This window comes from Trachypithecus francoisi, unplaced genomic scaffold (assembly GCF_009764315.1).
Source record: "Trachypithecus francoisi isolate TF-2019V2 unplaced genomic scaffold, Tfra_2.0 Lachesis_group0, whole genome shotgun sequence".
Lineage (NCBI taxonomy): Eukaryota > Metazoa > Chordata > Mammalia > Primates > Cercopithecidae > Trachypithecus > Trachypithecus francoisi.
Genome location: NW_022681453.1, coordinates 63,518,718 through 63,543,387, shown reverse-complemented (window position 1 = coordinate 63,543,387; position 24,670 = coordinate 63,518,718). Strand labels below are relative to the sequence as shown.

Here is a 24,670-nt window from a genome sequence, read left to right as displayed (position 1 = left end):
CTCAAGTGATCCTCCCAACTCAGCCTCCCAAAGTGCTTGGATTACAGTATGAACCTCCTCCCCCAGCCGGCATTTTTTAAAAATAGCAAAACAATGTAAATTTGCATAGATTTTCCTTTCTTAAAAAATATTGGCCGGGCGCGGTGGCTCACACCTGTAATCCCAGCACTTTGGGAGGCCAAGGCGGGTGGATTACCCAAGGTCAGGAGTTCGAGACCAACCTGGCCAACATGGTGAAAACCTGTCTCTACTAAAAACACACACACACACACAAAAATTAGCTGGGCATGGTGGTGGGTACCTGAGATCCCAGCTACTCCAGAGGCTGAGGCAGGAGAATCGCTCGAACCCAGGAGACAGAGGTTGCAGTGAGCCAAGCTCATGCCATTGGATACCAGCCTGGAAAACAAGAGTGAAACTCTGTCTTAAATAAATAAATAAATAAATAAATAAATCAGCTGTTTCTATTTAATGCTTGACTTGTCTTAGAGTCTGTGTTTTTTGCCTTGGTTGTAAATTTTGTTTGTAAATTGGTCATGTTCATTTAAAAGTTGATTGAAAAAATATATACATTAAAATGTGTGCCCTGCTTGCTTCCTGGGCTGGCTATTTACAGCCCAGAACAGGACATGACATACAGGAGTGGGAAAGCAGAGTCCATCCGAAGGTGACAGAAGAAGCAGGCATTTTCCGGCACCAGGACCGAACGTATTAAAAGGCTAAGAGATTTGCTTCTAAGATGTCTGGCAATGAAGCACAGAGAAACACAGTAAGTTACATAATTTTTATTGTCCAATAAGACAAAGAAATTCTAATTCTTCTGCGGGAGCAGTTTTATCTGGGATCTAAAAGTCAAGCAGGAATTTATTCTGTGTATCCTCCTGGAAAGGGTATTGAGGGACGCTAAAGACTATGTTTAAATAATTGCTAAAGAAATCCCATTAAACCCATTCACGTGGATGGCTCTCTATGAACTTGTCATCCAAGCTCACCGTGAGGCATCAGCTCCTAGCCAGGGGAAGGTGTTTATGCCACGCAGCTGAACTGGGGTTCGGGTGCGGTCTTCTGGTTCATCTGTAGAGCTCTGCCTCTGAGAAGGCCCTTCACATCCCGTGCTTCTCCAGCTTTGCACAAAAGCACCCTCACGTGAACACCAGCTGGGGGCGGGTGAGAAGAGGTTGTAGCCCAAAAAGGCCAGCTGTAAGCTAAAAATTTCTTTGAAAATTTGCAATTTATATTTAAAGTTCATGTGAATTTTACAGTCTGTTTCGTAATGTGTTTATAGATAAAAATGTGTTTTCCCCCTTAAAACTTCTAAAAAATTGGTGCTCCAGTGGATGGGCTGTATTTACCCTATTTGAGTATCTCTCGGCAAAGCTACCCTGGACCTCCCCACCTAATCCCCACCCTCCACAGACATAGCAAGATTTTAATTTGATGTTGAGCCAGAGTCTCCAAGTCTAGATGAGTAAATTGCTTCTTTCCAATGTTATACGTACTGGAATAGAACATCATAGATTCTTCTGACATATAGAGAAGAGGGTCTACGTAAGCTTTGGTTGGCAGGTGTTTTTAACATTGCCTGTAGGACTTCCTGTACAGATAGCAGAGAAAGCTACTGTTCTACACAGCTACAAACATCAGGGGTGACCACATGAGGCAAGAGCTAAAGCATCTTTTACGCTCCAGGGCTCATGATTGGTCATGACCTACCTAAAGTCCCAGGGAGAGCATGTCCGGGTGGCAGGCACTTAGCAGGGCTGACCTCTCTACAATCACAAGGCTCTGTATGAAAGGCTTGAAACCCCCTATTTGCAACAAGTTCCCTGAGAGAGCAAGCATCTCTAGGAACTTCTGCACATTGAGTCATTTATCCTGGAAGCTCAGTCCTTATTCAGTTGGCCCTTTCTCTGGCTAGGACTTTTGGCTTTCAAAAGTCCAGGGTGGGTTAAGGCAGCTCTAAATGGCAGAGGGCTGGTGTTGTGCAACTCCTCTGGCTAGATTTAGGGCTGGACCAGGCTGTCCATAGGTGTTTAAGGTTGGATGCAAGGCACAAGATCATTTGGGGAAAGATGTATTCTCCTAAAATTGGAGGTCACATCCTTCATGAGCAAGACTCTTAGAGTGCTGTCTGTGGGTGATGAAAAGGCGCTCATTAAGAATAACAAAGGGGCCAGATACAGTGGCTCATGCCTAAAATCCCAATGCTTTGGGAGGCCAAGGTGGGAGGGTCCCTTGAGCTCAGGAGTTCGGGACCAGCCTAGACAACATAGAGAAACTCCATCTCTTCAAAAATACAAAAATTAACCAGGCGTGGTGGTGTGTGCCTGTAGTCCCAGCTATTCGAGAGACTGAGCCAGGGGGATTGCTGTAGCCCAGGAGATCGAGGCTGCAGTGAGCCATGTTTGTTTGTGCCACTGCACTTCAGCCTGGGCAACAGAGTGAGACTCTGTCTCCAGAAAAAAGAAGGAGAAGAAGGAGAAGGAGAAGAAGGAGAAGAAGGAGAAGGAGAAGAAGAAGAAGAAGAAGAAGAGAGGAGGAGGAGGAGGAGGAAGAAGGAAGAAGGAGAAGGAGAAGAAGGAGAAGGAAGAAGGAAGAAGAAGAAGAAGAAGAAGGAAGAAGAAGAAGAAGGAAGAAGAAGAAGGAAGAAGGAAGAAGAAGAAGAAGAGGAAGAAGAAGAAGAGGAGGAGGAGGAGGAGGAGGAAGGAAGGAAGATGAAGAAGAAGGAAGAAGAAGAAGAAGGAAGAAGAAGAAGGAAGAAGAAGAAGGAAGAAGAAGAAGAAGGAAGAAGAAGAAGAAGGAAGAAGAAGAAGGAAGAAGAAGAAGAAGGAAGAAGGAAGAAGAAGGAAGAAGGAAGAAGGAAGAAGGAAGAAGGAAGAAGGAAGAAGAAGAAGAAGAGAAGAAGAAGAAGAAGAAGAAGAAGAAGAAGAAGAAGAGAAAAATAAAAGAAATAAAGAATAACAAAAGACACTCCTGTCAGGAACATCCAAGTGTTTTAGGTGCTCTGTGATAGGAATCTAAGCAAAGACCAAGGATACTCTATATTATACCACAGAACCTCCATCCAAAAATCCTTGGGGGTGGGAACAGGGGCAGCCCAACCCATGGGACTTCCCTGAAATGATGTAATTCCCGGGCTAATACCCTGGGAAGAAGAGGAGGTCCTTCACCTAAGGACCTGGATCATTAAATGAGGCCCTCAGCAGGTTGGAGTGGGGAATCCACTTCCCTCTAGTGGCCTCATTGTCCCAACTTTCGACTGCCTTAGTAGAGGGGGTCAAGGTGGTTGTCAGTCTGTGGATTTTGGAGGTACGGATGAGAGAGAGGGACCTCTGGAGAGAGTCACAAAGCAAGTCCTGCCTTGTGAGCAAGATTTTCCTTTTTTTGTTGTTGTTTTTTTGAGACAGGTTCTTGCTCTGTTGCCCAGGCTAGAGTGCAGTGGCGTGATCATGGCTCACTGCAGCCTCGATCTCCTGGGCTCAAGTGATCCTCCTGCCTCAGCCTCCCAAGTAGCTGGGACGCCAGGTGTGTGCCGCCACACCTGGCTGATTTTTTTATTTTTTGTAGGTGGGGTCTCATATGTTGCCCAAGCTCATCTTTTAAACTCCTAGGCTTAAGCAAACTTCCCACCTCGGCCTCCCAAACTGCTGGAATTACAGGCGTGCCCAGCCACGGTGCCCAGCTCAGACTGCCACTTTCATATCACTGTGTTCTCTTCTCAGGTGTATGTCTTAAGCTTTTGTTAAAACCTTGTTTAAGTAGGGTAGCCTTGTCTCCACTGTCTGGATGATAAGAAAAAGGTTACATGTTCACCCCTGGGACACAGGATCAAAGCGGGAAGCAGGTGTGGGAGTCAGGGGTCGGTGAAGAGAGACTCCTAGGAAGAGGATAAGGTTCCAGCTCCATGTTAGAGCCACATGTTCCAGCTGCCTCCTCCCGGCAAGAGATTCTGCTCTTATGCCAAGGAATAGATTCTGCTCTCATGGGTATTTTATTAATGTATCCGGCATTTCCTTACTACCAACTACCCTCAATCTGCTTGACCCCATAACCACAGCTGTCAATACAGCAGCCAGGAATCCAGATCTTGGCCTGTGGGTGCAGCTGCCCCCAGACGGGGGTGTGCTGTCATTTCCAGACCTGAGACCCAGGCAAGCAGAAATGTAAGAGACCTCCAGGCCAGGGCAAGACTCCAGAGGGCTGGAGATAGTTTCTATCTGATGGACCCAAGGCCCTCAGGGAAATTAAAATCCTCTCCACCTTGAATCCTGTCCCAGGATCTTGGTGAACTTTCGGGTGAGCCTCTCTGCCCTCAGCAAAGAAGGGTCATAGGAACAAATGACCTGCATAATCCTAGGGTTTCATTGGTTTCACATTGTGGCCTTTGGGCCTCTGGGCTGGTGGCAGCGTCCCAGCTGTGGGGGTGCAATGCGCAGTCCTGGGCCCCCAGTTTGCAGTAGTTCCGTTCCTTGATTGTATCTGTATGTTGAACAAGCATGTCTTGTGATGAAATAAAAAACTATCTCTTGCCTCCCATTACCCCCCTTTTTTTTTTTTTTGAGACAGAGTCTCACTCTGTTCCCCAGGCTGGAGTGCCGTGGTGCAATCTCAGCTCACTGCAGCCTCCACCTCCTGGGTTCAAACGATTTTCCTGCCTCAGCCTCCCGAGTAGCTGGAATTACAGGCACATGCCACTGTGCCCAGCTAATTTTTGTATTTCTAGTAGAGACAGTGTTTCACCATGTTGGCCAGGGTGGTCTTGAACTCCTGACCTCAAGTGATCTGCCCACCTTGGCCTCCCAAAGTGCTGGGGTTCCAGGTGTGAGCCACCGCGCCCGACCTCCCACTGCCCTTTTTAACCTGAGTCAGGGTGGGAAGTGTTTCTTCCGCTACAGAATGAAAGCTCAGCAGGCTCCGCTTCAGGTCATCGAGAGGCTTCAGTCACTTTAAGTCAGAAAGACAGTCTCAATTCAATAGTTACATACAAGTAAGTCTTGAGTCTTCATAGGAAGGAAAGGTGTCTCCCTCTCTTGCTGCAGACACTTGTAGTTGATGCTGCTGTCTCTGAGAAAGGGGTGACGATCGGCTTCTTCCTCCAATCCAATCTCCTCCTCTCTCCTTCCATAGCGCTGTTTCCATCATCACCAGGTGAGAAAAAGGGCAGGAGAGGAGGTAAGGGGCTGGGCACATGCCACTTGGCCAGCTGGCTTTGTACCCTCTGCGTTGGCAGAGAATTCAAACTGACTTTCTGCTTGGATGCTTTGTAGATTGCTCAGAGACTCCCGTCCCTGGGATCTTTCTTCCACAATTCCTTGGCCAGGGTGGTGCGTCCGTGTCTGAATGGTTTCTTGTGACATCTTTACTCCCAGCGTCTTGCTAGTTAGGCCTCAAAGGTTTGCTCTTCAGCTTGGCTCACTTTGTTTTTTTAAAAGACAGGATCTCACTTTATTGCCCAGGCTGGAGTGCAGTGGCGTGATTAATATCTCACTGCAGACTAAAATTTTTGGGCTCAAGTGATTCTCATGCCTCAGCTTCCTGAATAGCTGGAACTATAGGTGCGTGCCACCACAACCGGCTAATTTTTTGATTTTCTAGAGACAGAGTCTTGCAATGCTGCTGAGGCTGGTCTCAAATGCCTGGCCTCAAGCAATCCTCCCACCTCAGCCTCCCAAAGTGCTGGGATTATAGGTGTGAGCCACCAGACCTGGCCTTTGCCCACTTTTTGACCCATGAGAAATACTCACGCTACCCTTTTGTTAAATCAAGTTTACCCTAAAGCTGCCTCCTTACATATTTTAAATTCAGCCTAAAGGTTTTTCTGTACATAATGAATTATAACCTAAATGAAGGTGTAAACAGAATGTATTCTACTCTTGTGCCAATCACCCAGTTTTGGCCATCAAAGGGGGCCAACTGTTCAAACTGTGTTCAAATAAGGCAAATGTCAAGCTGTAACCAATTGGGCTGTTTCCATACTTCAGTACAGAATGTAACTTGCCTTTTTTCTGTCCCAAAATCTTCTTCCACCACATCGCTGTGGTGGAGTCTCTCTGAGTCTAGCTCAAGAGGCTGCCCAATTCACAAATTGCTCTTTGCTCAATTGAATCTGTCAAATTTAATTTAGCCAAGGATTTTCCTTTAACAGATGATGTCAGAAGTGGGATCTGATGTAGAGCTTCCAGCAACCCCTAGGAGCACTGAGTGACCAAGCGAGGTACCCCCGGGCCCACTATGTCCATTGCTCTCTCTCACGGCAACTGGGGATTGTGGTAAGATCTCCCTCAGATTCAGAAGCTCCATGAAATTGTGTTTTGAGCTCTCTGAGTTTGTTTGAGCAAATTTCTGATCCAAACTAGGTTTGGAAGTCATGACAGAAATTGGACCGGCTCTAGGATTAAATTGGATCTGATCAATAACTGGCTTGGATCCAGTTAGAGGCCTTCTGACTGGGTCAGAAAGAAACTGGTAGTAAGTGCCAATACTGCAGCTGGTGTAAACTTCAGCTTTTGGAAATTCTTGGGGATTTTTGTGTTCTACCCCCTCTGTTTCTTCCTTCTTACATGCTTAGGTTAGGAAAAATCATTGGCAAAGTTGGTCGAGAGGATCTGAGAGGCAAAGTCAATATTTTAGGTAAAAACTGGATCCTTAATTTTTGAAGAATTGAGTACCTTCCAGTTTATACATGCATAAGTATTAGGCCCTGAAAGCAACAAAGGCTTAGGAAATGATGAAATCTTACTAAAGATAAGTTACAGTAGAACATTCCAAATAAACAATACTGGGCCAGGAGTGGTGGCTCAGGCTGTAATCCCAGCACTTTTGGGAGGATAGCTTGAGTCGAGGAGTTCGAGACCAACCTAGGCAACATAGTGAGACCGCATCTCTCTAGAAAACAAAAACGAAGAAACAAATGAATAATACTGCACTGGACGAAGTGCGTTTGAAAATGAGGTCTCCCAAAGTTGTCTCATCTAGGGGTGCTTACTGATACGCAGAAGCTACTAAAGAGTTTTTTTTCTTTTCTTTTCTTTTCTTTTGAGACTGAGTATCTCACTCCGTTGCCTAGGCTGGAGTGCAGTGGCATGATCTTGGCTCACTGAAACCTCTACCTCCAAGGTTCAAAAGATTCTCCTGCCTCAGCCTCCAGAGTAGCTGGGATTACAAGGCATGCCCCACCACACCTGGCTCATTTTTTTATTTTTGGTAGAGATGGGGTTTTGCCATATTGGTCAGGCTGGTCTTGAACTTCTGACCTCAAGTGATCTGCCCGCCTTGGCCTCCCAAAGTGCTGGGATTATAGGCATAAGCCACCACGCCCAGCCAAAAAACTTCTAAAGAGATTTTAATATTTGTATTTAAAGACTCTTTATAAAAGGCAAATAAAAGCTTAAATAACTAACTGATAAGAAAAATTAAATCTGCTAATCTGTTAGCTTAGTTACCATCCCACCTCAAAGGTGAAAAAAATCTAATCTAGATAAAGTGTTTATAAGAGGCAAGGCTTCTTTTTCAGATTAATTCACACTGAGTCCACGTATAGAGAATGCTTTTTTTTTTTGCCTCATTCCTTAATGGGTTTCACCCGGAACTCAGTAAATTTTAGCTAAAAAACAGTGGCTAAATTAAAAAGAACACTTATTGAACTAAAATCCACCATTCTGGGCCGGGGGCGGTGGCTCACACCTATAATCCCAGCACTTTCAGAGGCTGAGGCAGATCACATGAGGTAAGGAGTTCAAGACCAGCCTGGCCAACATGGCGAAACCCTATCTCTATTATTCTCTACTACTATTACGTAAATTAGCCGGTGTGGCGGCACACACCTGTAATCCCAGCTACTCGGGTGGCTGAGGCACGAGAATTGCTTGAACCCAGGAGGTGGAGGCTGCAGCGAGCGGAGATGGCGCCACTGTGATCCAGCCTGGGTGACAAAGTGTGACTCTCTCTCAAAAAACTAAACTAAACTAAACTAAAATAAAATACATCTTTCTGGAATTTAACTGGCTATTTTGAAACCGTTTTGTAAAAGAAAATTACATCTATTAAGGAAATCTCAATTTTTGAAGATGTCTGCCTGTGTACATTAGAAACTCTTACCACTGTTTTAAGTTTACATTGTAAGTCATACGTTTGTATAAGGTGCTTTTCTGGCCATCTTGTCTGGATTGAACTTTTACATGAGCACTGTGTTTTTCCTTGGTTTAAGCAAATGATGATATAATATTTAGTCCTAAAATCTTACCTCTGTGCTTATGAAATACAATTTTTTTTTTGTTTTACCTAAGAGTTGTCTCTTTAGAAATGCAAACTTTTTGCCTGGTTAATAATTGCTTAGGGCAATGAAACAGATAATTGGAAGACTGATAGTCTGAATGGGGAAAAGAAAAGCTATTTAAAAGCCAGCAAATAAAAAAAGCCAGCTTTATGACAGCTCTAAGACTGTTTCTGTGTGTTTGTGTGTCTAGATGTGTTATGTATATGTGATAATATCCAGTAAATAATGATAGTTTTTAAATTGTTGGTAAAATAAAAATGGCTTCAAAATGATCATTAAATACAATTAGATGCTTGATTTGACTGTAAGCTTATGTTTCTGGTTTAGAGCGAGCCTCTACATTCACGAGTCTGGATAGGGGGCCATGCTGAGGTCTGGAGGGGTGCTCTCAGTGCCTGGACCAGCAGCTACAAGGCAGAAGCAAGTCCAATATGCCCCTTCTTCCCTGCTTCCCCTGCATGCCTACTGGCTATTTTGGGAGAGGTTGGATCCCTTAGGTATAGTAGCTGGACGTGATGCCTAATGCCTATAATCCCAGCATTTTGGGAGACTGAGACAGGCAGATCACTCAAGGTCAGGAGTTCAAGACCAGCCTGGCCAACATGGTGAAACCCTGTCTCTACTAAAAAATACAAAAATTAGCCAGGGGTAGTAGGCTGGCACCTGTAATCCCAGTTACTTGGGAGGCTGTGGCAGGAGTATCACTTGAACCCAGGAGGCGGAGGTTGCAGTGAGCAGAGAGCACCACTGCACTCCAGCCTGGGTGACAGAACAAGACACTGTCTAAAAAAAAAAAAAAATGCCGGGCACAGTGGCTCCTGCCTGTAATCCCAGCTACTCAGGAGGCAGAGGCACGAGAATTGCTTGAACCTGGGTGGCGGAGGTTGCAGTGAGGTTAAAATACTAAAATATGAATTATTAATATGGCTTCAGAAAAGTTAAATATAAATTTAGATCTGTTAATAAACAACAATTTAAAGAAGCATCTTTCTAAAAAATTATAAAATGGTTTTTCTCTACAAATACTGATATAAAACAGTTCAAAATTACTTTCTAGGGTCCAAGCGCAGTGGCTCATGCCTGCAATCCCAACACTTTGGGAGCCAAGGGATGTGGATCACTTGAGGTCAGGAATTCAAAACCATCCTGGCCAATATGGTGAAACCCCATCTCTACTAAAAATACAAAAAATTAGCCAGGCGTGGTGGCAGGCGCCTATAATCATAGCTACTCAGGAGGCTGAGGCAGGAGAATGGCTTGAACCTGGAGGCAGAGGTTGCAGTGAGCCGAGATTATGCCACTGCACTCCAGCCTGGGCGACAAAGGGAGATGCTGTCGAAAAAATTAAAAAATTTTAAAAATTAAAAAAAAATTACTTTATAGGGTTTTCACTAGAAATTAAGGTTACTACGTTTTTTGTTTTGTTTTGTTTTTGTAGTTGTTGTTGTTGTTGTTTTTGAGACAGAGCATCCCTCTGTTGCCCAGGCTGGAGTGCAGTGGTGCAGTCTTGGCTCACTGCAACCTCCACCTTCTATGTTCAAGCGATTGTCTTGCCTCAGCCTCCTGAGTAGCTGGGATCACAGACGCGCTCTACCACGCCTGGCTAATTTTTGTATTTTTAATAGAGACAGGATTTCAACGTGTTGGCCAGGCTGGTCTCAAACTCCTGACCTCAGGTGATCCACCCGCCTCGTTCTCCAAAAGTGCTGGCATTACAGGTGTGAGCCATCATGCCCATCCAGGTTACTAAGTGTTAAAACTGTAGTTAATATATGTAACTAATACTACTAGATATGAGAGAAACAATTCTGTATACAGAGTTTATAAGCAAAAGCAAGATATGCTTTGATGAGAAAAGTTATAAAGGCATAAAAATATGTGTTTGTTAAAAAAATTTTGTTTAGTTTGGACTTACTTAAAGGTTTCAAATTAAAGCAGTGAAAAATAGATAAAACTAAATAAATATAGGAAGTTGGGAGAAAATATAAAATGTAAAATATTTATAAAAATCTTGTATGGTAGGCTGGGCACGGTGGCTGACGCCTGTAATCCCAGCACTTTGGGAGGCTGAGATGAGCAGATCACAAGGTCAGGAGATCGAGACCATCCTGGCTAACGTGGTAAAACCCCGTCTCTACTAAAAATATAAAAAATTAGCTGGGCGTGGTGGCAGGTGCCTGTAGTCCCAGCTGCTCAGGAGGCTGAGGCAGGAGAATGGCATGAACCTGGGAGGCGGAACTTGCAGTGAGCCGAGATCACGCCACTGCACTCCAGCCTGGGCGACAGAGTGAGACGCCGTCTCAAAAAATAAAAAATAAAAAATAAATCTTGTATGGTTAAAAGACTATAGATTTGATAAATTTATTTGTAGGGTTGTATTAAAATTAGCTTTAGTATTGATAATTCACTAATATAAAAGTAAAATTTTGTTTTCTCTTTTGAACAAAAATTTGGTATAGTATTAATAAGACACAGTAAAATATTTTTGTTCATCCTTTGAGTAAACTACAAAAAGAATAAAGAGAGAGAAGAGAGAAGAAGAGACAGATTCTGTCTCATACTGTCTTTCTCAGGTCTTTTGGTTGTTTGGAAAACTTTTAATTATCACTTTGGCTAAATAAATGACTATTATTTCATAGTGACCCATGATGCTATTTTGGTCAAATGTTTTAAACTTTTGACATATTTAATAGGCTTCTCAAAATCAAATGTCAGCTTCAAAATTAAGTCTTTTTTGACCTCTAACTTTGGGGTGCTACAGAAGTTGCCCAAAGCATCCAAAAGAGAGATACAAAGGATTATTTTACATATTAAATTACATGGGAAGCACTGTCAAATAAGAAATGATGTTTAAAAAAAGATGTTTAACCTTCTTCAAGTTATATTTAAATGAATATGTTATTTATATCTGTTCCAAAATTATATGGGATTTCTAAAATTCTAATATGTCTGGGAATATGATATCAATCATAATTATGGTCATTATGTTAAGTTTTTGTAGGCCACAGATATAAACAAATATTCTTGTCAATTGTGTCTTTAACTATGACCATTTAAAGTCATTTCCACAATTAACTGCTTAAACTTCAGAAGCATGCAAAAATCCTAAGGTATTGAGTTTTTTTGTTTTGTTTAGTTTTGTTTTTGAGACAGGGTCTTGCTCTGTTGCCTAGGCTACAGTGCAGCAGCATGATCTTGGCTCACTGCAACCTCAGCCTCCCAAGTAGCTGGGACTATAGGTGTGAGCCACCACACCTGGGAAAAGTTTGTATTTTTTAGTAGAGACTGGATTTCACCATGTTGGCTAGGCTGGTCTCAAACTTCTGGCCTCAAGTGATCTGCCCGCCTCGGCCTCAAAAAAGGCTGGGATTACAGGCATGAGCCACGGTGCCTGGCCAAGTATTGAGTCCTTAAGGAGGTTCATGAAAGGATGGAAAGGATTGTAAAAAGCACTCATGAATACAGGTTTCTGATAACTTTAGATTGTATCATTTGGACTGGGTAAGAATTCCCAGAACTCTTAATAAAGAGAGTAACTGGTTCATGAAGCTGCCAAACCAAGCAGGACAAAAATTAATTGAATACCAAGAAAATATTTTGCCAGATTTTCACACAAAGTCAGTTCACAAATTATTTAGGTATACAATTTGAATGAACTCCATGGTCCAAGTGAAATTACCTATGATAACCCACCAGTTATCAGTGTTATGTACCTAAATTGGAAAAATAACTGGTAATTAAGAAGACATAAATACAATGTTAAGTATGGACTCATGGAGACTCTGGCTGGCTTCCTTGTCCTTCCTGAGTCCTTAGAGCTTTCATTATTAAAAGCTCTGCATTTTGTGACTCATCATGGAAGAGATAAAATGATCCAAATTAAAAATACAGATATTGGTGTGGTGACTGTTCCAAATTGCTAACAAAAGGCCAGGCACAGTGGCTCACACCTGTAATCCCAACAATTTGGAAGGCCAAAGAGGGAGTATCACAGGCCCAGGAGTTCGAGGCCAGCCTGGGCAACATAGTGAGACCCTGTCTCTATAAAAAATAAAAAATAAATAAATTCCAAAAGTAGTTTATGACCAATATTTGGTTTGTCAAACCCACATTCCTGGGGAGACAATCAAGATGTTATAACAGCCGCTCATTATGCCAAAGTGTATTTTCACCACGTAGAGAGGGCTTTTCATGGTCCTCTGACTGAGGACAATCAACTTCTTCACAATATAGGACCTGAAGATGGGTTCAGGTTCTGAGAACATCAGAAAAAAAACTACCTTTGCCATCCATACTGCAGCAAAACTTCAGGACCTTGAACCTTGGATTCATTATCTCACAACTCAGAAAGGCCCTTCTACACTCTTGGAATGATACACCCATCGGATGTATAGTTCCTTAAGATTTCAGATGGGTGTATAGTTACAGCTAACCAGGAAAGTTTCTCCCCAGAAGAAGACAGCATCCTTAACTCGGACAGCTTTTCCCCAAGATCATGAATCAAGACTTCTCTACTATCATCAGACTCTTATCTGTCCATTTTTTCCTTTGCTTTGCCTCTATGAACAGTAGAAGTGAAAAGGTAGTCTGTTGTGTACACTCATGGGGTATACTTTTATTTGTGAAGGATTTTACAGCCAGCCTTATACATGCACAATCTTATGCCTTGATAGATGGAAGATGAAGGCCCAAAGTATACAGAAATTTTAATGGTACATTTGTTGCCTCATCATCAGTCAGAAATAGAACATTGATCCACTCTTCCTAACCTACACCATGGGTTAAAGAGGACATTGCCAGGAGGTCTTTGTTTTTCTAGATGGGCATCATTTGTTAGGTCTCTTTTTTTCCATAATTTGGAGTATACGAAGCAATGATTAGAAATTTACCTTTCTGGCCGGGCGCGGTGGCTCAAGCCTGTAATCCCAGCACTTTGGGAGGCCGAGACGGGCGGATCACGAGGTCAGGAGATCGAGACCATCCTGGCTAACACGGTGAAACCTCGTCTCTACTAAAAATACAAAAAACTAGCCGGGCGAGGTGGCGGGCGCCTGTAGTCCCAGCTACTCCGGAGGCTGAGGCAGGAGAATGGCATAAACCCGGGAGGCGGAGCTTGCAGTGAGCTGAGATCCGGCCACTGCACTCCAGCCCGGGCGACAGAGCAAGACTCCGTCTCAAAAAACAAACAAACAAAAAAAGAAATTTACCTTTCGGCCGGGCGTGGTGGCTCAAGCCTGTAATCCCAGCACTTTGGGAGGCCGAGACGGGCGGATCACGAGGTCAGGAGATCGAGACCATCCTGGCGAACACGGTGAAACCCCGTCTCTACTAAAAAATACAAAAAAAACTAGCCGGGCGAGGTGGCGGGCGCCTGTAATCCCAGCCACTTGGGAGGCTGAGGCAGGAGAATGGCGTGAACCCGGGAGGCGGAGCTTGCAGTGAGCTGAGATCCGGCCACTGCACTCCAGCCTGGGCCACAGAGCGAGACTCCGTCTCAAAAAAAAAAAAAAAAAAAAAAAAAAAAGAAATTTACCTTTCTTGATAGGCTCTATAGCAGGTTCTAATGGAAAGGCTATTGTATTAGTACAATAGAATTGCTACAAAGAACTACCTGAGAAGGGGTGATTTATAAAGAAAAGAGGTTTAGTTGGCTCACGGTTCCACAAGGGGGAGGTGCCATACACTTTTAAACAACCAGATCTCATGAGAACTCATTCATTATCATGAGAACAGCAAGGGTGAAGTCTGCCCCCATGATCTAACCACCTCCTGCCAGGTCCTTCCTCCATCATTGGGGATTAGAATTCAAACATGAGATTTGGACAGGGACACAAATCCAAACCATATCAGCTATGGTTACACATCAGACTTTGTTTTTTGTTTTTTTGAGACAGAGTCTCACTCTGTCACCCAGGCTGGAGTGCAATGGTGTGATCTCAGCTCACTGCAACCTCTACCTGCCAGGTTCAAACAATCCTTGTGCCTCAGCCTCCCGAGTAGCTGGGACTACAGGCATGTGCCACCATGTCTGGCTAACTTTTGTATTTTTAGTGCAGACAGGGTTTCACCATGTGGCCAGGCTGATCTCAAACCCCTTGGCCTCAAGTGATCCGCCTGTCTTGGCCTCCCAAAGTGCTGGGATTACAGGCGTGAGCCACCACATGGTCAGACTTTAAATTTTCTTGTGTGTACCCCTGAACTTAAAATAAACGTTAAAAAAATTCTCTTGTGAAAGTTATCCTAAATAATAGAATTGTTCTAGATTACTTACTGGCCAAGCAGAGTAGTATCTGTGCCATTACTGGCACTTCTTGTTGCCCATGGAGAAATAAATCAGGTATTACAGAGATTCAGTTGCAGGGGATTAATGAACAGGCTGCTTGGTTAAAGTGAGTAGACTCTTTAGCTCATTCTTTGATCTATTTTATTTTAATTGGTTTGGTTCATGGGAACCTTGGCTAGGGAACATACTCTAAACTCTTGGTATTATCCACCTGACTATATTCTCTCAAAAATTTTAAATGTTTGCACGCAGCCATCTCTAGAATGTCAAGTGCTCTCTTTTCAACTGGAATGACAAGAGCTGAAAGAACTGTGTGACCATGAGGGCACTGTAACCTACGAATGATATGCTGAGACCAGAAACCCAGAATGACTGGTCACAGAGTGGTGCTAAGGCTCTAAGTTTTGCTCACACTCTCACCTAAGTGAGAACATGACCAAAAGCAGGGAAATTTTAAACAAAATTATGGGAGGCCATTGTTTTGGACTAAGCTCATGCACTGGGCCCCATCAGACCAGATCAAACCAAAATGGAGTCACTCATGCTAAATGTGACATAATCAGACTAAGACTTTAAGGAAACATGATAGCTCCTAGAACAGACCAGATTTTGTTTTTCTCCGGTAAACAGGACATTTCAGCACAAGGAGATACCCTCTACTTTCTTACAAAAAATAGCCTGAAGTCCTTGTTCCCACCTTATAAAACCCACTGTTCTACTAATTCCCAGTAGGTTTCAAAACCAAGTAAGTACAGTAACGATAGTGATAGTGACATCAATGACTTAAGTTTTGGTCACCCTCTCCCAATTGACAGGATGACCAAAAAGGAAGCATTGTTAAATCAAGTTTAGCCTAAAATTGCCTCCTTACATTTTTTAAGTTCAGCCTAAAGGTTTCTCTGGACATAGTGAACTATAATCTAAATGAAGGTGTAAGCAGACTGTAGTCTACTCTTGTGCCAATCACCAAGTTTTGGCCAATCAAAGGGGACCAACTGTTCAAACCATGTTCAAATAAGGCAAATGCCAAGCTGTAACCAATCCAGCTATTTCTGTACCTCCCATCTGTTTTCTGTATGTAACTTTCCTTTTTCTGTCCAGAAATCTTCTTCCACCACGTGGTTGCAGTGGAGTCTCTCTGAGCCTACTCTGGCTCAGGGACTGCCTGATTCGTAAATCATTCTTTGCTCAATTACATTCTGTTAAATTTAATTTGGATAAGGATTTTCTTTTAACACTGTTCCAATGAAATGAAGTGAAATCTGAGATGATCCTAAGATACCAGCAAGCTTTTGGCTGTCCTACAAAGCTTAAGTCAGCTCATCTGTCTGTCATACTCTGGAGAAGGGAATCAGGCCCCAGGCTCCTGTGCACCCCCTCAACACCAGAGGCTTCCTGGTGTGATCGTGTGATCATTGTCTCCAAAGACAGCCACCGTCAGTTCCTCCCTCTGTTACATGCATAACACCCAGCTATCCAGAAGTGGAGTCTATAACATCCCCCCCTTGAATCTGAGCTAGCCTGTGGCTGCTTAACCAACAGCATTGGTGGAAGTGACTCTGCGCCACTTCTAACCTTTAAGAGTGTTGACCTCAAGGAAGAGGCTGATGCACAAAATATAATGTTTTAAAGAATTTATTTGAGCCAAGATGAGAACAACTGCCTGGAAGACTCAGACCCAAGACACCGTGGAGCTGAGCTCCGTTTGACCTTTGTTACAAGCAGGCTTTTAAAGGCAAAAAAGGGTGACAAGGAGTGGGCTGATACAAAGTTGCTTGTCAGGAATTCTCATTGGTTTACAGAAATAAGATTGATTGGTGTTTGGACATACATGGTTGAACTGTAGAGTATGAGTAATTGTGTCCATTGTGCCACATTGTTAGATAAATTTATAGCTACTTTTAGGCCAGGCATGGTGGCTCACGCCTGTACTCCCAACACTTTGGGAAGCCGAAGTGGGTGGATCACCTGAAGTCAGGAGTTCGAGACCTGCCTGACCAACATGGCAAAACCCCATCTCTACTAAAAATACAAAAATTAGCCAGGCATGGTGGCACATGCCTGTGATCCCAGATACTCAGGAGGCTGAGACAGGAGAATCGCTTGAACCTGGGAAACGGAGGTTGCAGTGAGCCAAGGTCATGCCACTGCGCACCAGGCTGGGCAATAGAGTGGGTCTCCCTCTCAAAAAAAAAAAAAAGAAAAGAAAAGGAAAAGAAATTTATAACTACTTCTGGTGACAGGCAGTCTAGAGCCCACACTACAAGTAGCTTAGCTCAAGGGGGATGTGGGATACAATGGCTGCCTCATTCCTATGCCTCTCTGGGCCTGACAATTTAGAGGAGGCTCACATTCCCCAGATTAAAAGTTTATTTTCATTCTCAGGAGGGTTGGCAGCTTCCTGCTTCTCCCAATTGGAAGCCAGCCTCCATGTTGTGAGGAAGCCCAGGCAGCCACATGCGGAAGAGCCAAGCCCCTCAGCCAACAATCTCAGCCAACCTTCCAGCCATCAGCCAGCACCAAATGTGAGGGAGCCGTTGTGGAGCCCACACCATGTGGAGCAGAGACAAATTGTCCCCACTGAACCCAATTGTAAAATTGTGAGCAAATCAATAATTGTTGGGTTTTTTTCTTTTTCTTTTTTTCTTTTTTTGAGATGGAGTCTCCCTCTGTTGCCTAGGCTGCAGTGCAATGGTGTAATCTCGGCTCACTGCAACCGTTGCCTCCTGGGTTCAAGCGATTCTTGTGTCTCAGCCTCCCAAGTAGCTGGGACTACAGGTGCCTGCCACCACACCTGGATAATTTTTGTATCTTTAGTGGAGATGGGGTTTCACCATGTTGGTCAGGCTGGTCTCAAACTCTTGACCTCAGGTGATCCTCCTGCTGCCTCGGCCTCCCAAAGTGCTGGGATTACAGGTGTGAGCCACTGCACCTGGCCAATAATTATTGTTTTAAGGCACTAATTTTTGTAGTAGTGTGTGTGTGTGTGTATGTGTGTTTGTTTTTGCAGCAACAGGTAACTGAAACACTTGGTAAGCTCCGCAAGTCGCCCCATATGAGAAATAAAATTCCAAGCCCCCCAACTGAATGAACCATCTCTTGGCCAAGGGAACCCCAGAGAAACTTTGGAATTTGAGTTCCCTGCCCTGGCAGGATGGGAAGTTGAACATGCCTTGTTATACCCCCTTCCCCACTAACCACCTATTGGCTTTCTTCCCTAAGGGCTAAATGGAAGCCAGCCCTTTCAAAAGATTCCATCAATTCTTTTCTGGTTTTTCTAGAGGAAAGAAAAAAAAAGGCTCAACCGCCTGACACTGCCGCTCCTTTTCTGCTTCATAAGGGACCCCCAACCTGGCCAGTCTACAGAGGACATGCACAGAGGGTTTTTGTGTCCTCTGCTTCACCTTTTCATATCAGAGGACGGTAAACTCCACCTCAGGTCATGCTAAGTCTGCCATTTTTTGTACAAGGGATGCATGAGGGGGCATGAAGCTCAATTGAATATGCATACATTTCTCCTTTCATAAATATTCATGATTCCTCCTATAGCTTATTCAATATGTAGATTTAGCCACCTTGGTCAGCATAAATCTGTCTTATTGTTCCCACCCTCAAAGTGTGTTTCCAGCTTCTGGTTGGAGGCTACATTTCCCAGCCTGTCAACATGTCCACCCTGCAGGCTGCAACACTTTATGAGAAATGAAATTCTCCTTTTCAAATTTATGAACCTCCATTCTTCAGTTGACACATGGAAGCCTTTCCCACTAGGTTTCAGGCACAGTAGATAGCACCTCCCTTCCTTCCCACTAGGGGGAATGGGGGATTCAGTATAGCCACAGATGTCTCCAAGGAAATCTCTTCACAAGGCATTCTGCCTCTTCACAAACTACTGCCTTTGTATATCCCTGATCTGCCTGAAAACTACAAAAGATGTAGAACTGGTTCTTTAAATTTTCTTTTTAAAATTGAAGGTGTATTGACTGGGCATGGTGGCTCATGCCTGTAATCCCAGCACTTTGGGAGGTTAAGGCGGGAGGATCACTTGAGCCCAGGAGTTTTAGACCAGACTGGGCAACATAGCGAGACCTCATCTCTATTTATTTTTTTAAAAAAGTAGGATGTATGGGAACTCTGTTTCATGATCACTTAAATGTCAGATATCTTTCACATTAGTCCTCAGTTAAATCTGAAGCCCCAAGAACCTCATGTTCAGATGCCGTGACACTGAGTCCAGGATTGGCTAGACTTCAGGCAGAAGACATATTGCATGGAGCAATAATTTTTCAAATTTTTTTCAATACTGAAAAACCCTGGCAGAATTTTATTTGAAGGCTTAAACTAGCTAGAGGCTATGCCCCAGTTGAAGAGACCTGGGGGCTCTTTCCTGCCTTCCATAGTGACTCCTAAAATGACGTAAATGCCTTTGGTTCTGCAGAACGCGATTTGAACACCACCAGTGTAAGGCAAAGAACCTGGCTTTGGAGCAGGTGGACCACTCTGACCTCAGTGTCTTCATCTGTAAAATGTGGAGAATGATAATAAATAATTATACCTACTTCACAGATATTAGGAGAGTTCAATGAAATGAAAAGCATGAGTGAATCTGTGCTGAGCTGTATTCCACAAATGTTTGCTCTGTCTCCTTTCATTTTGACTCATGTTTCGAGTCAACAGCAACACTGACTTTCCTGCCTGGGCTCAGTGGACAGCCTGCACTGTATCCCCAGGCCTCTGCAGAATGTCATTAGGTCAGACAACTTCCATCTCCTCTTCTGGAGCGGCCTCAGACCATCCCACAGCCTACCATAGGAATCTGAAACGAGATTCCCAGTAAAAAAAGGGTTGCCAACCCCTCACACCTCCTTGCCCACAGGCTGAAAGGCTAAGGTGGATCAAGATCACAAAGACGCTGGGATGAACCCAGGCCCTTTTGCCAGTCTCACACTACAACCCAAGGAGTTCCTCCTGAGAAAGTTATAATACAGCGTGGTCCTAGGAGAAGAGAAAATGTCAGGCAGCAATTTCACATGACTAACCAAAAGGAAACTATTGAAACAGCTGCAGAAGCTAGGGACTGATAAAACACTGAAAACCAGCTGGCTAAGACTGACTGGACCCAACATGGCACTGGATTTGACCTAGATTTCTCCTAGAACCTCATCTGCTCATTAACATACAAATCAGACACCCACTAGTGCCATGACTGTTCCCGGAACACCCATATTTAGTATAAAAATGGGTAGCACCACAGTTCCAAGAAATCTCCACCTTTTTCCAGGAATTTTCATGAATATTCCACCCCTTGGTTAAAGAAACCCATAAAGGTAGAAACCCCAGACCTCCTAGTGTGACCCTTTTGAGTCTGCCCACACTCCGCTTTCTTGAGTGTGTGCCTTCACTTTGCAATATATCTCTGTATTTTCACTATTTTCTGACTCATCCTTGAATTTCTTCTCGTGATGGTATCAACAGCCCAGACACTAGCTGGGGGTGAGATCCCACCAGTGTTTGGGAACCTCCCCCAGCCCTCTGGTTATTGCTCCCTTGCAATCACTGTGGAATGATGCTAAATGCTGTACATTCACTATTTAACCCCAAAACAACTCCCAGGGGGTTGATACTGTCACAGATCAGTGACTATCGGGGCTGGTGGTATGGGCAGTAAGAAGAATTTACCAAGTCAGTTGTAGGTAAAGAAAGGCAGATTTATTAGAGAAAATATGAAAATACGTTGCAAGAAAGCAATGGGCAAGTTAGCAAGAGAGGAGCTGACTACAAGGAGATAAAGGCTTGCTGGAGACTTTATAGGATGGTGCTTGTGCTGTGTACTGAAGAGGGCTGTGCAGTGCTGATAACACCAATGTTGCAGTGAGCTAACCTGCAGGTGTCTGGTGACAGTTGGGTGCAGCAAGATTGTGAGTTATCTGCACAGGAGGACTATGTGTCCTGGACCATGAAGAAAAGCAGACTCATAGCTTACCTGCTTTTTCTTTTTGCTTTCCCCTGATCCCGCCAGCCTGACTCCTTTTCCCTAATTAGGGCTCTACAGATACCCTTTTTTACAAGCTACCCCTTTTTACAAGTTAGAAAACTGAGGTTCAGAGAGATTAACTCAGCAATTTCCAAGGCTGGCTGACCATCAGAATAACTGGGGAGCTCTTCAAATGCACATTCCGGCCGGGCGCGGTGGCTCAAGCCTGTAATCCCAGCACTCTGGGAGGCCGAGGGGGGTGGCTCACGAGGTCAGGAGATTGAGACCATCCTGGCTAACACAGTGAAACCCCGTCTCTACTAAAAATACAAAAAATTAGCTGGGCGTGCTGGCGGGCGCCTGTAGTCCCAGCTACTTGGGAGGCTGAGGCAGAAGAATTGGCCTGAACCTGGGAGGCGGAGCTTGCAGTGAGCCGAGATCTCGCCACTGCACTCCAGCCGGGCAACTGGGCAAGACTTGGTGTCAAAAAAAAAAAAAAAAAAAAAAAGCACATTCCTAGGCCCCACCCGCAGACCAACAGAACCAGACCTTAGTTCTGTAGGCTCCAAGGTCACACACCTCTCCAGTGGGAAGACAGGACTGGGACTGGGATGAGACAGGTGAGGCCCTGGCTGTCGGGTGCCCGTCTGTCTGTGTGACCCAGAGAGCATGGGCCTCCTTCCAGTCTGCACCCTTGGTCTCACCCAAGACCCGCCCGTAGCGAAGCCAGTATTGGGATTACAGATCAGTCTGCAGAAAGTCCACATCCTTAGCCACAAAACTATTATTATTAATACTATAGCCCCAGGATGCCTTAGGGCAGAGATTCTCAAACTGCAGCCTGCATCCAAATCACCTGGAGTGCTTGTTAAAACGCAGAGCGCCCGGCCCCACCCCGTTTCTGAGTCAGCAGGTCTGGTTGGGGCTGAGCATTTACCTTTCTAACAAGATCCCAGGTGGAGCAGATTCTGCAGGTCCAGTACCACACTTGAAGTGCCACACTTGGAGATTCACTGCCTGAAGGTGGAAGGAGCTGGCACCTCAAGCAACAGCTCCATTCTCTAGATTTCTTCTGTCAGAGTCTATGATGAAATGCTCTGGGCAGCTGGATTGCCTGAGCCTGCAACCGCGAGACACTCCAAGTCGTAGTAAATTCCCTCATTGCTCACCTGCACCCAAGCATCTTGATGCGGGTATTCTACGCTGCTCCCCGTTCCAATAAGGAAGGAGTATCCTAGGAAAGGGTCTAAGATTTTCCAGCAGGGAGGGGTCAGGCCTTAGCAAGGTCATCACTGATAGGGTCTCTGGCTTCTGATCCCTCTGTTGGCCACACCATCTGCATGGGGGCTTCTGGGATGGCATTGTTGAGTTCATGTTGGTCTTTGTGCTTTTTGTAGCCCCACATTTATGCAGCTGTCTGGGAAAAGGAGAACCTGGTCTAAAAGTGGCTAGGGGTGCTCCCTCCGTGAGTGATCATCCTGAGAGCAGTTGCAGACATTTGTGTTAATTAGTTAATTTAATTTTATGTGCACCTAGTTAGTGCTCTAAAAGAGAATCTACAAATTAATGGCAGCTCACATGCAAATGAGTGAAATTCACAGCCCCACACTTTAGGGTTTTGGTTTTCGTTTTTAAACAGCCCGTGGGCCAGCACTGGGTATTTCCTTGTAATCCTCAAAGAAGTATTTCTGATTCATTGAGCGCCTAATTGCACAGCTCATAAGGGAAGTTCCTTCTAAAATGAAAACCCAGCATCCCGCGGGCATCGGCCCTCACTCATTTCCGCCTGTTACCAATTGCAGACTCGCTCAGCTGCCAGAACCACTCTCCTCAGCACCCTGATTTTACCCACCTGTCTGACCCCTGACCCCTGACTCCTGCCTCTTCCTCCCAATGTTCCTGTTTAAATCTGGGCCCACTATGGTTGGGGAAAGTGCTCTAAAGTGGGTGTCAGGACATGTGGTTTCACCTGCTAACCAGCTGCATGCATTTGGCAAAGTTACCTTTCCTCTCTCAGGCTTCAGTTTTCTCATCTAAATACCTGCGAGGGTAACAGGAGAGTGGTTTCTCCTCAGGAAATGGGAGGCCTTGCTGGGAAGAGGAATCAGGACAGGAAATGAGACGGCCCTTGGGACAGGAGAGGAAGGACCTGCTCTGGGGCTTTGGGAATTGGACTTGGAAGTGCTGGGAGGGCAGGAAGCAGCTCTGGACTGGGATGAGCTGGTCCTGGTTAGTTAGAAGGGAGACTTGTGGCATCACTGAGTCGCCATTTTAGTTTTTGCTGGCAACTGTGGTGAGGGACAGCCTCTCACTTCAAGGCGATGCCAACAGTTCTTGGAGCTCCTTCTCCTGAATCATGGGGAGAGTTCTTGGAGCTCCTTCTCCTGAATCATGGGGAGAGTTCTTGGAGCTCCTTCTCCTGAATCATGGGGAGAACTGGCCCAAGCTGGCCGGAGCCTGGCTTGTGACCCACAGTGTGTGCATGAGTTCAAAGAGCTCAGTCTCCAAAACTCTGTGGCCATGGAGCCCAGGCTAGATCTAGGCTAAATATAACCATGCAGAGGAGTCCTTGTACCCATTTTGAGCCCCAAGAAACCACTGTGGCATGAGAGGCAGGCCTCAGTAGCCTGGAAGCTTCCTGCGGAGACAAGGTCCCTGCCCTCAAGACAGTTCCCAAGTGGCCATGGTTCACTATTGGCCAACCGCTTGTTGGCCGCAGCCATGACGAAGAGTGGCCTTTAGGCCTCTTTGTTTCTTCTCAGGGAGGTGAAGTAACCATGACTGGGAAGCACCCAGGGGTCCCTAGATTGGCTATGGGAGGAGTTCCAGGGAGGATTTTTTTTTTTAATAGAGACCACTCCTTGTAAAAAGGACATTTTAAATAATTGGTGTGTTGGGAACATGGAGTCACTTCTCTAGACCTTAAAAAATAATTTGTTATTTTCATTCACGTGGGTAAAGCAAGACATTTGGTTATTTAAGAGAACGAGCCTATGATCTTATGGAACCGCCAGCAACAATATTCCATGATTCTGTGAGATGTCCCAGATCCCTTACTCAACTGAACAATAGCCAGCGCTATTTACCCAGCACATACCTACCAGGCACACTTGACATGCATTATTGTCATTATTGTATCTAATATAACATTTCTTTCTTTTTTCTTTTTCTTTTTTTTTTAAGACAGGGTCTTGCTCTGTCACCCAGGCTGGAGTGCAGTGACGTCATTCTAGCACACTGCAACCTCCACTTCCCGGGTTCAAGTGATTCTCCTGCCTCAGCCTCCAGAATAGCTGGGACTACAGGCATGCGCCACCACACCCAGCTAATTTTTTGTATTTTTAGTAGAGATGGGGTTCTACCATATTGGCCAGGCTGGTCTCAAACTCCTGACCTCAAGTGATCCACCTGCCTCGGCTTCCCAAAGTGCTGGGATTACAAGTGTGAGTCACCGCACCTGGCCAATTGTATCTACTGTAATATGTCTGCAAAGCAGGTGCTATCCACACTTTGCCCTGAAGAATCTGAGGCTCAGCAAAGGTAAGTGTTTGGATGAATAGAGGCAAGATGGTGCACTTCCGGGTTCTTCACCACCCCCAACTTTTCCCGTGCGCGCGAAAATGCAGCCGGCGACCCGGGAAGGTGCAGACCAACTAGGCATGCGCCAGGTGATGTCAATCCGAAGAGACCAAGATTTACCTGGTCGCACCTGTGGAACGCCCCCCCCCCCCCCCACACACGCCCGTGCCCCGCCTATTGCCCTCCCACTCCTAGAAAAGCCGCTCCGGAGGGACGCCACGCGCGGCCTGCCTCAGTCCTCCACGCCTGTCGGGATGTCAGGACTGCAGGAACTCCGTCCGAGAGCCCCACTGGGGGACTCTGTGGGCCTTCTTTGCCGGAGGCCGACAGACCTCTTCCCCACACCTTAGGTGACCAAAATAGACTTGCAGTTTTGCTCCTACACTTGCCTAGTCACTGGTTCTTTTGTGCCCGCTCTGGTGGTCTTAGAAAAACAAATCAGTTGGTGCCGAACCCGGGAGGAGACCCCTCCTCAGGGCCCCCAGGGTCTGGGGAGCCTCCTCCTCCTCCTCCTCCTCGTTCCACGCCGCAGACGGGCCAGGACCTGAGACCTGCTTCCCTC

General features: G+C 45.1%; 1 long non-coding RNA gene across 1 annotated transcript; it reads left to right on the top strand.

Annotated features, from left to right (window-relative positions):
- The first annotated feature begins 660 nt into the window (after positions 1-660).
- On the top strand, positions 661-6,229 carry LOC117076587. The gene is made up of 3 exons (XR_004434418.1): positions 661-769; positions 5,040-5,148; positions 6,146-6,229. It is a non-coding gene; the product is annotated as an uncharacterized LOC117076587 (long non-coding RNA).
- The last annotated feature ends 18,441 nt before the right edge of the window (positions 6,230-24,670 follow it).